We start from the raw sequence: 18,176 nt of genomic DNA, 5'->3' as shown, positions 1-18,176 counted from the left end.
ATGAAGCCAATGGTGTGTTGAACTCAGCAACCAGATTTACACAACAGTTACATCTAAAGGAAGAACAGATTGAAGTACTTAAAAAGCACAAAGAACTCAAACAAGAAATGCACAAAAAAATTGATGAAGTTGGAAAATGGCACAGGAGGAAAAGGGGACAAAGCCCTAATGAGAAACCTGTTCATTGGGCATTTTTATATATCAAATGTAAGCATCATGTAGTGTTACAGTTATTGGAAGGAATCCTGGACATTCAGAAGAAGAAAATGGAGTAGTTGTTGAATGGAGATAATGGTGGTGTTATTAAGTGGATGACAGGTTGGCTTGAGGGAAGATTAAAAAAATGTCCCCAGGACATCTTTGAGACCAAATGAGCAATCTCTGCTTAACACTTCTTTCCCAGAAATTTTTGTTAATTTTCTAGAAACAAAATATATTTCATGTATTTCACCACAAAAATATTCTGCTCAGAAGCAGCAGAATTCAGAGTTGCTAAAAGAGTGGCTGTGAATCTGTTCTTGGCACCACATTCTGCAGCTGTGACTCTAATGAGCCTAGCTGGACTTGGATCTGGTGGACATGGGAATCTCCATTTGAATTCCATCGCAGACTTTATGCCCACCTTTACACCATTGCCAGTGTCCCCTGACAACAGTACCAGGGTTGTACCAAAGGACTTTTTAAAATAATAGGTAATTCTCAAGCCAGAGATGATTTAGCAGAATCAGCCATAAAAACTTTGAACAATTAACAAATTAACAGAGTGACCTTTTTGAAAAGAAGTTGTGTGTTTGCAGAGAAAAAGAAAAAGAAACAAAGGGATACATAGAGTTACCATGCGTTTTGACTCTCCTCCTCCCCGCCTCTTTTTTTTTTTTTTCTTTTGGTGCAGTACTGGGCTTTTTTTAAAAATTGGTTGTTCAAAACATTGCAAAGCTCATAATATATCATCTTTCATACATTTGTCTCAATTGGGTTATGAACTCTCATTTTTACCCCAAATATAAATTGCAGAATCACATCAGTTACACACTCACATTTTTACATAATGGCATATTAGTGACTGTTGTATTCTGCTATGTTTCCTATCACCTATTATCCCCCCTACCCTTCCCTCCCATCTTCCCTTTCTACCTCATCTGCTGTTGTTCAGTTCTCTCCCTTGTTTCCCCCCTTTCCCTCTCACAACTTCTTACATGTAATTTTGTGTAACATTGAGGCTCTCCTACCACTTCCATATGCTTTCCCTTCTCTCTCCCTTTCTCTCCCCCAACTCGTCATTGTTTAATGTTAATCTTTTCCTCATGCTCTTCCTTTCTGTTCTGTTCTTAGTTGCTCTCTTTATATCAAATAAGACATTTGGCATTTGTGTTTTAAGGATTGGCTAGCTTCGCTTAGCATAATCTGCTCTAATGCCATCTATTTCCCTGCAAATTCTATAATTTTGTCATTTTTTAGTACTGTGTAGTACTCCATTGTGTATAGATGCCACATTTTCTTCCCATTCATCTATTGAAGGGCATCTAGGTTGTTTCCACAGTCAAGCTATTGTGAATTGTGCCATTATGATCATTGGTGTGGCAGTTATCCCTAGAGTACACTCTTTTAAGATCCTCAGGGAATAGTTCGAGGAGGGCGATAGCTGGGTCAAATGGTTTATCCATTCCCAGCTTTTCTAGGTATCTCCATATTGCTTTTCAAATTGGCCAGACCAATTTGCAGTCCCACCAGCTGTGTACAAGTGTACACTTTTCCCCACATCCTCGCCAGCACTTATTGTTGTTTGACTTCATAATGGCTGCCAATCATACTGGAGTGAGATGGTATCTTAGGGTGGTTTTGATTTGCATTTATCTGACTTCTAGAGATGGTGAACATTATTTCATGTACTTCTTGATTGATTGTATGTCCTCCTCTGTGAAGTGTCTGTTCAGGTTTTTGGCCCATTTGTTGATTGGGTTATTTGTTATCTTATTGTTTAATTTTTTGGGTTCTTTGTGTATTCTGGATATTTGGGTTCTATCTGAAGTGTGAGGAGTAAAGGTTTGTTCCCAGGATGTAGGCTCCTGTTTACCTCTCTTACTGTTTTTTTTTTTTTTTTTTTTTTTTTTTTTTTTGTTGTTGTTGAAAAAAAACTTTTTAGTTTGAGTAAGTCCAATTTGTTGATTCTAGTTATTAACTCTTCTGCTATGGGTGTCCTATTGAGGAATTTGGAGCCCAACCCCACAGTATGTAGATGGTAGACAACTTTTTCTTCTATCAGATGCTGTGTCTCTGATTTGATATCTAGGTCCTTGATTCATTTTGAGTTAACTTTTGTGCATGGTGAGAGAAAGGGATTCAGTTTTATTTTGTTCATATGGATTTCCAATTTTCCCAGCACCATTTGTTGAAGATGCTATCCTTCCTCCATTGCATGGTTTTATCCCCTTTATCAAATATAAAAAAGTTGTAATTTTGTGGATTGGTTTCTGTGTCCTCTATTCTGTACCATTGGTCCACCTGCCTGTCTTGGTACTAGTACCATGCTGTTTTTGTTACTATTGCTTTGTAGTAGTGTTTGAATTGTGGTATCGCTATACCTCCAGATTCACACTTCTTGCTTAGAATTGCTTTTGCTATTCTGGGTCTTTTGTTTTTCCATATGAATTTCACGATTGCTTTATCCATTTCTACCAAAAAATGCCCTTGGAATTTTAATTGGCATTGCATTAAAACTGTAGAGAACTTTGGGTAATATCACCATTTTGATGATGTTAATTCTGCCTATCCATGAACCAGGGTACATTTTTCCATCTTCTAAGATCTTCTTCTATCTCTCTCTTTAGGGTTCTGTAGTTTTCATTCACCTCCTTTGTTAGGTTGATTACCAACTATCCTATTTTCTTTGAGGATATTGTGAATGGAGTGGTTTTCCTCATTTCCATTTCAGAAGATTTGTTGCTGATATACAGGTATGCCTTTGATTTATGCGTGTTGATTTTATATCCTGCCACTCTGCTTAATGCATTTATTAACTCTAGCAGTTTTTTTGTAGACCCTTTTGGGTCTGTTAAATATATTATCATGTCATCCACAAATAGTGGTAATTTAAGTTCTTCTTTTCTTATTTTTATGTCTTTAATTTCTTTGTCTGTCTAATTGATCTGGCTAGTATTTCAAGAACTAAATTAAATAGAAATGGTGATAGAAGGCATCCCTGTCTTGTTCAAGATTTTAGAGGGAATGCCTTCTGTTTTTCTCCATTTAGGGTGATGCTAGCCTGAGTTTTAGCATATTTAGCTTTTACCATGTTGAGGTAAGTTCATGTTATCCCTAGTTTTTCTAGTGTTTTGAACATAAAGGGATACTGTGCTTTGTCAAATGCTTTTTCTGCATCTTTCGAGATGATTATATGGTTCTTGTCTTTAAGTCTATTGATGTGGTGAATAGTATTTATTGATTTTCGTATATTGAACCAGCCTTGCATCCCAGGGATAAATCCTACTTGATCATGGTGCACATTTTTTTATATATGCTTTTGTATTCGATTCGCCAGAATTTTATTGAGAATTTTTGCATCCAAGTTCATTAGAGATATTGGTCTGTAGTTTTCTTTCTTTGAAGTGTCTTTGTCTGGTTTCAGGATCAGGGTGATTTTTGTCCCATAGAATGAATTTGAAAGAGCTCCTTCTTTTTCTATTTCTTGAAATAGCTTGAAAAGTATTGGTATTAATTCTTCCTTGAAGGTATTGTAAAACTCTGCTGTATACCCATCCAGTCCAGGGCTTTTTTTGGTTGGTACTCTTTTGATGGCTTTTTCAATTTCTTCCTCCATTATTGGTCTGTTTAAATTGTGTGTGTCTTCCTGACTCAATCTGGGCAGATGGTATGTATCCATATTCTCACTATCTTCTATTTTATTAGAATACAGGGTTTCAGAACACGTTCTAATTATCTTCTGTATTTCGGTAGTGTCTGTTGTGATACTGCCTTTTTCATCTCGTATGTTAGTAATTTGAGTTCTCTCTCTTCTTCTTTTTGTTAGCATGGCTAAGGGCCTGTCGATATCTTTTTTATTTTTTCAAAGAACCAACTTTTAGTTTTTTTCAAATTTTTCAATTATTTTTTTGTTTGTTTGTTTCAATTTTGTTGATTTCTGGTCTAATTTTAATTATTTCTTGTCTTCTACTACATTTGCTGTTGTTTTGATCTTCCTTTTCTAGTTTTTTGAGGTGTAGTGTGAGTTCATTTATTTGTTTTTTTTTTTTTCTTTTTTGAGGAAAGAACTCCAAGAAATGAATTTTCCTCTTTAAACTGCTTTCATTGTGTCCCATAGATTCTGGTACATTGTGTCTGTATTGTCATTTGTCTCTAAGAATTTTTTTATCTCCTCTTTTATGTCTTCTGTAAACCATTGATCATTAAGTAACGTATTGTTCATTTTCCATATGATGTATGATTTTTCCTTTTTTTATCATTGATTTCCAGTTTCATTCCATTATGATCAGATGTGGTGCATGGTATTATCTCCATACCTTTATATTTACTAAGAGTTGCCCTATGGCATAATATATGGTCTATCTTTGAGTAGGATCCATGTGATGCTGAGAAGAATGTGTATCCACTTGATGATGGTTGAAATATTCTATGTATGTCGGTTAAGTCTAGGTTATTGATTGTGCTATTGAGTTCTACAGTTTCTTTATTCAGCTTTTGTCTAGAGGATCTGTCTAATGGTGAGAGCGGTGTGTTGAGGTCACCCATAATTATTGTCTTAGAGTCTATTTGACTCTTGAACTTGAGGAGAGTTTGTCTTATGAAACTTGCAGCTCCATTGTTTGGTGCATACAAATTGATAATTGTTATGTCTTGTTGGTGGATAGTTACTTTAACAGTATATAGTGTCCTTCTTTATCCCTTTTGATTAACTTAGGTTTGAAGTTGATTTTATTCAATATGAGTATGGCCACTCCTGCTTGCTTCCAAAAACCATGTGAGTGGTATGATTTTTCCCAACCTTTTACCTTCAGCCTGTGTATGTCTTTTCCTATCATATGAGTCTCCTGAAGGCAGCATATTGTTGGATTTGTTTTTCTTTGATCCAGGTTACTAGCCTATGTCTCTTGATTGGTGAGTTTAGGCCATTAACATTTAAGGTTACAATTGAAATATGATTTTTTACTTCCAGACATGTTTATTTATTGATTTATTTTAGTTTGGCTAGTTTTTACTTTTTAGTTATTTTCCTCCCCCTTTACTGAGATACCTCATGCTGTTAGTTTTGGGCACTATTTTTCAATTCCACTTCTTGTAGTATTTTGCTCAAAATGCTTTGCAGTGCTGGTTTTCTGGCTGTGAATTCTTTTAGCTTTTGTTTATTGTGAAAGATTTTAATTTCATTGTCAAATCTGAAGCTTAATTTTGCTGGATACAGTATTCCTAGTTGTAATCCATGATTTTTCAGCGTTTGAAATACATTGTTCCAGGATCTTCTCGCTTTCAAAGTCTGTGATGAAAAATCAGTCATTAACCTAATTGGTTTACCCCTGAATGTAATCTGCCTCCTTTCTCTCGTAGCTTTTAATATTCTCTCTTTGTTCTGTATGTAGGCTATCTTCATAATTATATGTCTTGAAGTTGGTCTATTTCAGTTTTGAATGTTTGGTGTCCTGTAGGCTTCCAGGATTTGGAAATCCATTCCATCTTTCTTCTCTGTAAAATTTTCTAGAATTATTTCATTTAATAGGTTATCCATTCCTTTGGTTTGATTCTCAATGCCTTCTTCTATCCTGATGGGACTCTCAAATTTGTTTTTTTTAATGACATCCCATATTTCTTGAATAGATTGCTCATGGGATTTAAGCATCTTTTCTGTGTTGACTATATTTTTTCCAAGTTGATAAACTTTGTCTTCATTATCTGATGTTCTGACTTCTACTTGATCTAGTCTATTTGTAATATTCTTGTTTGAGTTTTTAATTTGGTTTATAGTTTCCTGCATTTCTAGGATTACTGTTTGATTTTTTTTTTAAGATCTCTATCTCCTGGTAAAGCTCATTCTTTGCCATTTGAATTTGTTTCTTTTAATTCATTTTCAATATATACTTTTATTGCTTGGACTTGCTGTCTCATGTCTTCTCTAACATTTATTTCCATCTGAGTTAGGTATGCCTTGAATTTTTTCCCTATCCATGTTTCTGATGCTTCTAGGTCCTCTTGTAGATTTAAGTTGTCCTGCATTGTTAATACTCCTTTTTTCCCTTGTTTTTTTTATGATGTTCATGCTACTTTCCAGCTCTATTTGATTGCTGTGTTTCTGCTCTCTTCTATATATTTTTTTTTTAATATCTCTGTTGTCTCTCTATTGTGTTGGTAGACAATGCCTGCTAAAGTCGATTCCACTGGGAAGGAATTCTGAAGGCCGAGCTCCAGTGATGTCACCTCTCTGCTATGGCGGGCCCCAGGCTCCATGCCAGGGTGTCTGAATGGGGGGGGGTGGGGCTGGACTGTCTCTGGTTGGTTTCAGCCCCCCGGATGCTGGTGGCCGGGTGGTCTCCAACCGCCCAGTTGCACGGGCAGTGGGTGGGTTGTCTCCATTGGGCCGGTGATCTCTAACCGCCCAGTCACAAAGTCGGTGACTGGTGGGCGGGCAGTCTCCAGCTGCCAGTCGCAGGGGCGATGGGTCAGCTATCTCTGGTAGGCGGGCAATCTCTATTTGCTCAGTCGCAAGGTTGGTCGCAGGCGGGCTGGGGGGGGTGGACTCCAGCTGCCCAGTCGTGTGGGCAGGGAGTGGAGTTTTGCCAGAATGCGTGCATTCTCCAGCCACTCAGTCATGAGGGCCTGGCCTCAAGTCCCCTGGTTTCTCCTACTAGTCCTGGTTTCTCCTGCTGGAGCAGATTTCCCCTGAGTGATGCCTCTTGGCAGTTCAAACTGTACTCTGGAGCTGCCATTTGTTTGGTGTGGTGGGTGGCTATTGAGATCCCTGGAACTCTATTGTTTTGATTTTTTCCGCTTGCCCCTCCCCCTGCGCTGGCAATACAGGTTTCATTTTTCCTGCTGATGGGAGGGAAAGTTGAAAGTCTGTAGTCTCTAGTTTTTTCTGCATCTTTATGCAGGCTTGCTCTGATAATCCCTCCCCCGGAGAGCCTAGGAGAGATTTTATTCAAATTCCCAGCTGTATGGGAGATGAGCTGAGTAACATGTACCTGTTTTATTGTTGCAATCTATCGGAGAGTGGCAATGGTTACTTCAGCTCCCCAAGATGGTGGACGCTGGTTTCCTTGGTGGAGTTTCTGTTATGCGGGATAGAACTGTACTCCCTGCCTCGGGGCGGGCCTCGCGGATCAGTCAGCCAGGATCTCCAGTCACACAGTTGGCTCATGTATAAGACTCAATTACCTCAATTACGGGACCTCGGTGCTGGAAATCCTTTCTCTACGTTTTGGTGCACCCCCATTTTGCTGTAAGTTCCTAACAAGATAGTTTTTTGTCGTTCTAACTTGTTATTCACCCACACAGTGGCACGGTACACAGGGTGTGATGCAATCTATTCGTGGCCATCTTCCTCCCCTTTTTTTTTGTATGTTTTTTTTCTTTTGCTTTAGCACTAATTAAAATTTTATTTGTGTTTGTTGGCTGTATGTTTTTTATAAAAAATTTTGTTCCTGTGCCATCAGGTAATGGACAGCAAGCTCCAAGCTTGTTTATAATTATATTTGTTAAATTTATTTATATTGAAATTAAAATGATTCATTTACATAACAGAAAATAAGAAAAATCCAACCCATAAGAAAAAAATATATTCCTCAGAATTTAGGCTATATGCAAATAAAATATGATGTAGAAAAAAAATTACAGAGGGAGGGCCTGAACATGAAGTTTAGTGCATAAATCCTATGATTCTTTTAATTCAAGTGCTATGATACCTATCCCTTTAACTCGTCTTCATTCTATTAAAAAAAGTCACTTGACTTTCATTTACTTTTCTAGATGATAAATACGTCAGGAAGGAAGACAACTTTTGTCAGTGAAAGCCAAAGAATAATCGCAGGCACCATTTTTAATTTGTAAAAATGTATCATTAAATGTCTGGAATGTTTACATACTTTTCTTGGACCTACAGTAATGCTTATAAAAAGATTTTTTAAAAAAACATTTGATCAAAAACAAAGTGGGAAAGATAAAAAAATAACACAGAGTTTTCAAAGATAAAAAAGTTAACAAAGGTAGTGGTTAAAATCTTTTTTTTTAAATTTTATTAGTTAAGTTAAAATATAAACCAAAATTTTTTTGCTTAAATCAGTTGATATCAGAGAACTGAGAAAGCAAATATCTAGCAAATGCTTCTCTAACACTTGTAATTTCTAAAACCACTGAGAATATTTTATTAAGATTAAGTATAATTTAATATAAATTTCATTATTTGAAATAAATCAAATTATGATTTAATATAAATTAATTTCATTAATTTAAATTATTTTATTGATTTTACTGATTACTTTAATTAATTGTATTAATTTTATGTATTAATTTAATAAATTAATTTATATTAATTCTGATTTATATTTAAATTTTTACTGTATTTTTAAAAATTAGTTTAGTATAGTTAATTTATATCAAATTATTTAATATATAATTTAATATAAATTTTAATAAAATTCAATTAATTTTGGTAAAATTTTCTAAATGGTTTTATAAATTGCAGGTGTCAGAGAAACATTTGCTATGCAATCTACATTTTTTTTCTGATTTCACCTAACTTGAGCTGGAATCTTTTTATTTATCTTTTCATCTTAATTTATCAAAATAAAAAGTGAAGATAAAATACATAGTTGCTATATAGATCAAATTTTTCTTTCAATTTTAAATTTTCTCTCAGATTTAGCTTGTTTCTTGATATGATTTTTATACTCCTTTAGGATAGGAACATGTGGTTTATCTTTTAAACCTCAAGCAATTTACAAATTGAAAAGAAAGTACCCCTCATGGCTTCATTATGTAGTGCACAAAGAAGACCTGAAGCAAATATGAATCATCTTAGAATAATTTGTATCAAAAGGCTGAGAACAAGATTTTCAACACCAGTCCCCTTACAACTCTGAGAATGTGGCTCTAGGAATTTCATCATGCATATAGGTTGATGTGACAACCACCACAACAAGCACCAGACATTCTTGCATCCTAAGGATTAGTGAAATCACCTCCTTGCACCAGAACCAGCTGTTTAGAAATTAAGAAATTTTTACCAGCCCATTATTTAAAAAATCCTGACTTAAAGCTTAAGTGTATTGAAGATGTTCATATTTATACTTTGAAGTTGTAGAATGAAGAGCTTTTTCTTGCAGAATTTATCAATGTAGCTATTCCTTAGAAATAGAAACATTTGTATAGCAAGAAAACATGAAAACAAGTTGAGTTCAAAAATGTAAAGAGCTCTGGCTCCAACTAGAGTAAAATTTGAATGTAAATTTTGCTGTGATTACTGTGTATTTCTAATGTATTTGGGAGACTCAAAGTTTTGATTAGCGTTTGATAGTTAAAATTGTTTTTCAAAAAAATTAACAGGCCACACTCCTTCACAAAGTGTCACCTTTCTTTTTAGCTTACTTATTTAAATTTCCATTCTTCCATATACTGTAAAGGAAGTTCCCATAACAGTGCATATGAGAAATGTTCAAATGCCTCAGGGCTCTGCTCAGTTGGCATCATAGATGTTCCTCTATTTAAGCTCACTGTAAATGAAAACATCTCAAATTGAAAATGAATGCACCACACCACATACCAAAAATCACAGTGCTCTGGAGTGTGTTGCTTTCTTCCACTGATGATTCTGTCACTGACCGGGAGCTGCCACTCAATGCTGCTCCCCCCATCAAGAGGGTGTTGTGCAGTACATTGCTAGTCTAGGACAAAGAAAATTCCAAAATCTAAAGTACAAATTCTACTGGACATGTCCTACATTTGAACTAAGAAGACATTGAAAAATATTATGTTAAATAAAAGCATTTTTAGCTATGGTTATAATTAAATTAGAGCCTTTATCTATTTTCCAGCTTATTTTGCTATCTCATATAAGGTTAAAAGAGTTACCCCAATTATTTTTACATTACATAAGAAATTCAGATATTTACAACACAGTGTATGTTGTTCACTGTTATTTCTTTGTGCATATAGGTTGAAGTAACCAGCACCACCAGAGCCACTAGACACACTTGCATCCTAAGAATCACAAAAATCACTTCATTGCCCCAGCTCCAGCTGTTTGCAACTTAAGAATAAGAGTATTTCTTTAATTTTCTTAAAATACCTGACTGAAATTAAACTGTGTGAGGATATTAATATTTACACTTTGAAGTTGTACATTGAAGAGCTTTTTCTTGCAGACTTTTTCAATGTACATTCCTTAGAAATAAAAAAAAAAAACCTTTTTCTTTTTATACTGTGCCATATTTCCTGACTATCATGCTTATGGCTTTATACTATTTACACTCTGTGATCTAAATTTTTTTTTAAATTATATATGTCTTTATATCTGAGTTCCATTATATCTGAAGTCATACCTTCATTGTCTGAGGTCCTGTATTCCCAGTGGACTAATCTGATGGTGATGCTTTCCATTGAACTTTTAAAATTTGGATTATTTTTTCTTTCATTTCAAGGATTATTTCTTTTCTTTTATCTTTTTCTTTTCTTTTCCTTTTTTCTTTTTTTTTTTTGAATTTATCTTCCTACCAAAGTAATGTTTTTCTTCCAACAATTGTTTTGTTTATGCAGCTCTTTGTCAAAATGATCTTTTGCTGCCAGTATTTGGTCTTTTATTTTATCATTTAATTTGCAGAACATTTAAATTATGTTCATCCTGAACTCTTTCTGTCATATCTTCAGTTGTGCTGGACATAGATTCTAATAATATTGCATCTTGATTTGTTTCAGACCCTTTCTTCCCTTGTCTTGTTCTATTGCTTGCGTGTCTTCCCTTGTAGCACTGTGGATCCTAGTCATTATTGTTTTTACCCTACAGGGTGATCCTGTAGGGATTACCTCATTCGAGGTGAAGGACAATGTTATCAGATCCCAATATAAACCATATACTCCCTAAAAATCATTGTTTGCTAATAAGATTTTTACATTTGGACACAATATACAGATATTGTGAATTTAATTATTTTCTACAATATAGGCCGTAGGTTTGTAAAAATGTTTACAGTTACAAAGGAGCAGATAAAGTGTAAGGTGATATGCTAAGGAGGTAGGAGGTGAGGATAAAGAGTTGTTCTGTCTTAGGAAGTGCAAAAGAGAAACATAAAGATAAAGATTAGTAGCAGGAGAAAGGAGAGAAAATAAATTTGGGTAGACAAGTATCTGGGAAGACAGGTGAGTACATAAAACAAACACACATATATATCAGGAAAAATATAAAAAATGTTAAAGTAGCAGAAAATTGTGGGGAAAAAAAGAAAAAAAATAAGAATAAAAAGAGTGTACAACTCCACAGTAACATACTATTCAGGAGTCCCCATCCTCAAAGTCCTAATTCATGCAAAGTATTTGGTTTTACATATATTGTGGATGTGAGGTGAGAAGAGGGAAAAAAATTCTTGAATAAAGATACAGGCCTTGTTTTGGTTTGAGATCAGTATCTTTTCTGATTCCTCTCTCATCCAATAGGTTGAGACATCCATTGTTAGTTGGTATCTCTGTCCTAAGGATAGTGAAGGTAACCAGGATGCCACTGTGACAGGTTAGCCACTGCTGGGGATAGGGGGAGATAGAAATTAGGTACCTGGCAGATAGTGATGAAGTTGCCCCAAAATGGAGGCTCTTGCTTAATGAATTTGGGTGTTTGATTGGGTGGGGGGAGCCAGTTGATGGTATTGGATGATGAGTTTAGCAATGAGCTATGTGACTTGTAGTGAGGGTTGACTTGGGAGCCTGTTTGAAATTCCCATGTTTAGGAAGGGTTTGCATATAGGGGGCTGAAATTACCACTGCTGAGTCCCAAGACAACAGCGACAAGAAGAGCCCCATTTAGGTAGATGGGGGTCCACACAGGGATCTTGATCATGACAAGCAGCTGGGTGTACTCCATGGGAGCCTCATGAATGCTTTCTGCTTTAATGGTGGGCGAAAGTTTTTCATTGGTCCTGCTACCACCTCTGATGGTCTTCCTGGGGTACCCAGTAGACCTGTGTGGCCAGTAATTGGGTGACCTACTCTGATGCTGAGGCCTTGAGCCCTGGACAAATGCAGGATGCAGGAAAATTGCTTGCACAGAAGCAGAATTCTTATTACTTGCATTCCAGGTCATGGAGCAATGCAGAATGTGGCCTTTGGACGACCATTATGGACTCATAAATAGAAACTTTATATATAAAGAAAAGATAAAAAACAAGATTAGTCCAAATATTTAAAGAGGTCTGGCTCCAACTAGAGCATAAATTAATTGTAAATTTTACTTTTATTAACTGTGTATTTCTAATGTATTTGGGAGATTTAAAGTTTTGATTATGTGTTGATGGTTAAAACTTGTTTTTCTAAAAGATTGACAGGTGACACTATATGAAACAGGGTCACCCCTCTTTAGTCAGTTTTATGCAAGGAAATAGAGGATGCCATCAGTAGCCTAGAACCAAGAAAAGTCCAGATTTGCAGAGATGCCCAGATGAGTACTACAAGAAATTTAAAGAAGAACTACCATCAATGATTCTCAAACTATTTCATGAAATATAAAAAGAAAAAATGCTTCCAAATATATTCTAGGAGGCCAATATTACCCTGACCCTAAAAACAGACAAAGACACTGCAAAAAAAAGAAAACTTCAGACCAATAATGCTAATGAATATAGATGCAAAAATTCTCAATAAAATTCTGGAAAATCAAATACAAAAACATATCAAAAAGATAGTGCACCATGATTAAGTAGGATTTATCCCAGGGATGCAAGGTTGGTTCAGCATACATAAATCAATAAATGTAATTTATCACATCAATATATTTAAAGATAAGATTCATAGGATGTTCTCAATAGATACAGAGAAGGCATTTGGGAAAAAAAAAAAAAACACACCTTCATGGTTTAAAATGCTGGAAAAACTAGGTATATCAGGAACATACCCCAACATTTTAAAGAGAAACTATGCTAAGCCCCAGGCCAACATCATTCTAAATGGAAAAAAATTTAAAGCATTCCCACTAACTACTGGAATAAGACAGGGATGCAATCTTTCACTACTTTTAATGTAGTTCTGAAAAGTAGACTTAGCAGTTAGAAGAAACAAATTTAAAGAGAAATTTAAAGTCTGCATTTTTTTGCAGATGATATGTTTGTATACCTAGAAGACCCAAAACATTCCACAAAAATGCAACTAATAAATGAATTCAGCAAAGTAGCTGGATATAAAATCAATACCATAAAAAAAGTCATTTCTATACATCAATCACAAATTCTCAGAAAGCAAAAGTAGGAAAACCACCACATTTACAGTAGCCTCACAAAACTCAAAAGAAAACAAAACAAACAAAAATTCAACAAAAATTGAAAAAAAATCAAAACAAAAGGTTAATTATTTAAAAAATTGACAAACCCTTAGCCAGGCTAATGAAGAAAAAAAGAGAAAATCTCAAAATATTATCATCCGTGATGAAAAAGAAAATTTGACAGCAGACACTACAGAAATACAGATGATAATTAAAAATTATTTTGAAAACTTGCACTGTAATAAAAAAATATTGAAGCCATTAACAAATTTCTACAGTCAAAATAATTTGCCAAAATTGAATAAAGATGATAAACCAATTTAAACAGATCAATTTCAGGAGATGAAAAAAGATGATGCCATCAAAATCTACCAACCAAGAAAAGCCCAGAACCAGGTGGATACACAGCCAAGTTCTACAAGATCTTTAATTAAAACTAATATCAATACTCTTCAGTTTATTTCAGAAAATAGAAGAAGAGTGAGCAATTCCAAATTCATTTTATGAGGCCAATATCACCCTGATTCCAAAACCAGGTGAAGACACATCAAAAAGACACATTAGACCAATATCTCTAATGAACATATTGCAAAAATTCTCAATAAAATTTGGGAAAATCAAATACAAGAACATATAAAAATACCATGCACCACAATCAAATGAGATACATCCCAGGCATGCAAGTTTGGTTCAACATATGGAAATCAATAAATGAAATTCATCACATCAAAAGAGTCAATGCATGCAACACAAAATTAGATTCAAATAATTGTTTGCTGATGTAACAAACATCTAATGTTGTTTAGTTCATGCAAGGATCTCATTTTCTGGACATGCTTTTACAAGTTTTGTAGTAAAAACCAGTTCACAACTATATACTAGAAAACCTGGGTTCCAGCACTAGAGATGCAACCCATTAGCTGTGGGACTTCTTAAAGGGTATTTAACAACTCTGCAAAGAGCCTCAGCAATATCTTCAGATAAAAAAATATATTAATAACAACACATAACCCAGCGCACTGTTATGATAACTCAACCTTATATTCTGTGAGAAAGCAAAGCCATCTACAGAGAAACAGGAAAGAGTGGTGTGGAGTAGGTGATGGTACAACTCACACTAGTAATAAATCCTCTTCATTTATACCTCAAAGCAATAGACACTTACTTGGAGAAATAATTTCTATGCTTTATCAAGCATAATAAAGTAACACAACATTTTGGATATTTAGAATAACAATATTATAAAAAGGAGAATATTAACAAGATCTTACTAAAAACAGGTCTTTCAATTTACTGAAAAATTTTAAACTAAGGTCTTTAGAAAATCAGCATTTGGAAGCATTTAATCACAGATCTTGGACTACTATGTACGTTTGGAACTAAGAGAAGAAAAAAATTAGACAGAGAAAAGAAAATTGACTTACATTTTTCAATTCAGCTTGAGGTGTTATTTAAGTGGCTTATAAGTTTCTGCCCATTGTATGTTAATCTTGATTTTAAAATATAACTTATAGCCCAAAGACAGATAACTTTCAATGACTTAGGCAAGTAATCCATCCTTCAATGAGCCTACAAATAATCTCAGTGCATTTAGAAAATGAAAACAAAACAGATGCAAAATTTATATGTTAGAAAAAAATAAATCAAATTGACTCATGTCACGTCACAGCAAGAGAAGAGAAAAGTGATTTTATATTAAGATTAATTAACAGAATCTGAAAATAAATTTTAAAATCTGTACCTGAACATATTGCCAGCCAATTTCAGTTTTATTCATAACCCACAGTTCATGAATATTTTCCACTAGTTTTTCTGTTATCCTCTCTAGGTGAGGAGGCAACAGGACCTAAAATTAACATATATATCAGAAACATGAAAACAAATATGAAGCTGCAGTGTCTTAACCCTGCCTCATAAGCAAATAGAATTCAACAATAGAACTTATCCTAAAAAACCTATTTCCACAATTCTCGGTAGGCAAATTTGAATTTTTTTTTCTTGATGAGTACTTACTTTTCTGGGAGAATTAATGAACAAAGTAAATGGAGTGTTGATGGGAACTACTGAATGATTTTAATAGACACAGGACAACCACCAAAGTGTGCATTAATTTACAATAGAAATGACTCCAATTCTCTTCTTATACAAATCTGGCTGGTGTTCTGAGGCTAAGGGAATGGCAAGCAAGTGCCTCAGTTATATTCCCTGGGCTCCAAGAGCATATATATATATATATATATCTTACCTGTACACTCTGTTCTTTTTTAGAAAAAAAAAGCATTTACCTATTCTCATTACAAGCAGAAGCTGGAGCAGGAGCAGGATCAGGAGCAAGACCAGAAGTCCTGCTATGAGCACTGTAAAATCCTAAGTTATCTATTCTCAGAAGGGCTACAGAATGGTGACAGGTTCGGGTAACTTTACTCACAACACTTAAAAAACCCCAATCTGCATAGCAAGCTTTTCACTTTTACAAATCCTGCTTTCCACAGGCACTGTCCATGCTGGTCACCACTCCATTTGATCCAATTTGTCTGATGACTCATATTTTCAATTGTGGGTGCCTTATCCTATATGTGCACTGCTAATGTCTTTTCTAACCTGAGTCACACCTTCTTAGTCTTCTACCACAAACTTGGATAAACAGATAATCTTCAGTGGGGTACAATTTACCAATCAATCCTTAATTATTGTGGTGATTTTCAATCAGGAAGTTTCTTCTGCATTTTTGTTTTTAAGAAGGTCATTGTTTTACATTTCACCTGAGAGTCAGAACTCACCAGGTACTGATCTCTGTGTGGAATTGTAGGAATAAGCCACAGGTGGTCTCTCTGCCCTGGGTAGTTGTCCAGCTGACCCTGCACTAATTTCAAACTGAGGATCCACTGTCAGCTATTGATGTGTCAAGAAACTAACTCAAGGATGTAATTCAACATTCTGTTCTACTGAGGCCTGTTTTTCCATGTCTGTGCTAACATTAAACTGTCTTATTCAACATTAAAATAAATCTCAACATCTGGTAGAGAAAGACTCCAAATTTGTTTTTTAATTTTATATCTGTAATAGTACACTTCCTTATTTCTTGTAATTCCCTTTTAAACTTTGTCAATTTGCACATACAAGAGAGGAAAGCCCTCTGAAATATATATTGAAACTGCAATGTTCTATAGTTTAATGTAGAAAGAAGTACCATCTTTGTAAGGCCAAGCCTCTTGACACATAAACATAGATAGAATATCTCATTTTGAAATCATCTCTACTTCTCTCAAAATGCTTTCAATTATCTGTATAAATATTTGCATATCTTTTATTGAAATTATTTCCAGACATTGGCAATTACATCTTTTACTATGACATTGATATGATTCTCCCCATTTTCTTTCTCTGTCTTAGGTTTAAAATCTTCTGTATTAACATGCTTTTATTGTTTTATGCCTTTCATTTTCATGTTCCAAATTGCTATAATAATTAATACAACTTCAATTGTTATAAAATTTGCCATTTACAAAGTAATCACAGTATAATTTCAAACAGTGATTTTGTACAATTACGGGGCTTTTGCTCTGACTGATAGATAGTGATGGGATTATGACATTGAATGGAAGACTTGGCTGGGTCTCGGTACCAGATGTTCCAATAAAATAAGAGCTTACTGCTATACACACATATGAAGACTGCAGTAGCTGAGTAATGTACTGAGCCTGAAGCACTGCATAATCCACAATCCGTGTTTCTGGAGCTGGTGCCAGAAAAGCACCTGGTGGCAGATTAGGGAGTTTGGGCTGAATCTGTGGCTGTGGGGAAAATAGCATCATAAGTCATTGTTGTAGTTGGCTATTAGTTACTATTTATGAAGCTGGATTGATGGATTTGGGGACAACTTGTTGGATTGCCTGAGTTTGGACAAATAGAACTGACATCTAAACTGGGGTTGTATTAAAAACCACTGGCTTTTCTTCCAAAAGATATTTAATACCTGTATTGGGATTGTGACTAACTGGTTGGGTTAAGATACTTGCTGTGGTGGCTGTAACAAATCGGACATAATTAAACTTCTTTCTAGGCACTTGAACTTGCTGTGCATTTTCCAGCAGTTCTAAAGAAATTTGGAGCAGTTTAAAGAGGAATTCTTGTCTTAAATTGTGATATGTCCATGTCTTGAACAGTGATGGTTTGCACAGCTGATTCCATTGCCTTAATTTGTGATTTCAAAGGTGAGATGGCTGTTTATTTGGCATCTGCATTATCAATTTAAAAGTTGATGCAATAACTCCACTTTTAGATATTGTTATGGTGTTTGATGGAGTTCTAAGGGTAGACTGTGAAAGAACCTTATCTGCAATGACTGATAGTGATACTTGAGTTATTTGTTTGGTAACTTCTTTAGTATTAATTGTTTTACAAATAACAACTTCCTAATTACTGGATCACAGGTTGGTGTTCCAAACTTTTTGGAAATCTCATCTGGCACCACCTCTATGATCATTCCACTGCTAGAAGGTGATCAGGTGCAACACCAGAGGCACTACTGCCTCTTTGCAGGGCATTCCTCAGTATCCTAGCAACTGTGCTGCCTCCAAGACACAAACCCAACTTTGTTAACAATCACAAGCCCCACACCATTCTATCACTTCATTCTATAATACATTATGTCTGTAACTTTTAATTGCAATATTTTCCCATTTTTATTTAATGTTGTTTGACTCATATTCTTTTA

General features: G+C 34.9%; 1 pseudogene; it reads right to left on the bottom strand.

Moving 5' to 3' along the window:
• Nucleotides 1-16,869: 16,869 nt before the first annotated feature.
• On the bottom strand, nucleotides 16,870-17,945 carry LOC143639823 (protein lin-54 homolog pseudogene; annotated as a pseudogene).
• Between the last annotated feature and the right edge of the window lie 231 nt (nucleotides 17,946-18,176).

Source organism: Callospermophilus lateralis, chromosome Y (genome assembly GCF_048772815.1).
Source record: "Callospermophilus lateralis isolate mCalLat2 chromosome Y, mCalLat2.hap1, whole genome shotgun sequence".
NCBI classification, from domain to species: Eukaryota; Metazoa; Chordata; class Mammalia; order Rodentia; family Sciuridae; genus Callospermophilus; species Callospermophilus lateralis.
This window is presented reverse-complemented; position numbering and strand designations above follow the sequence as displayed.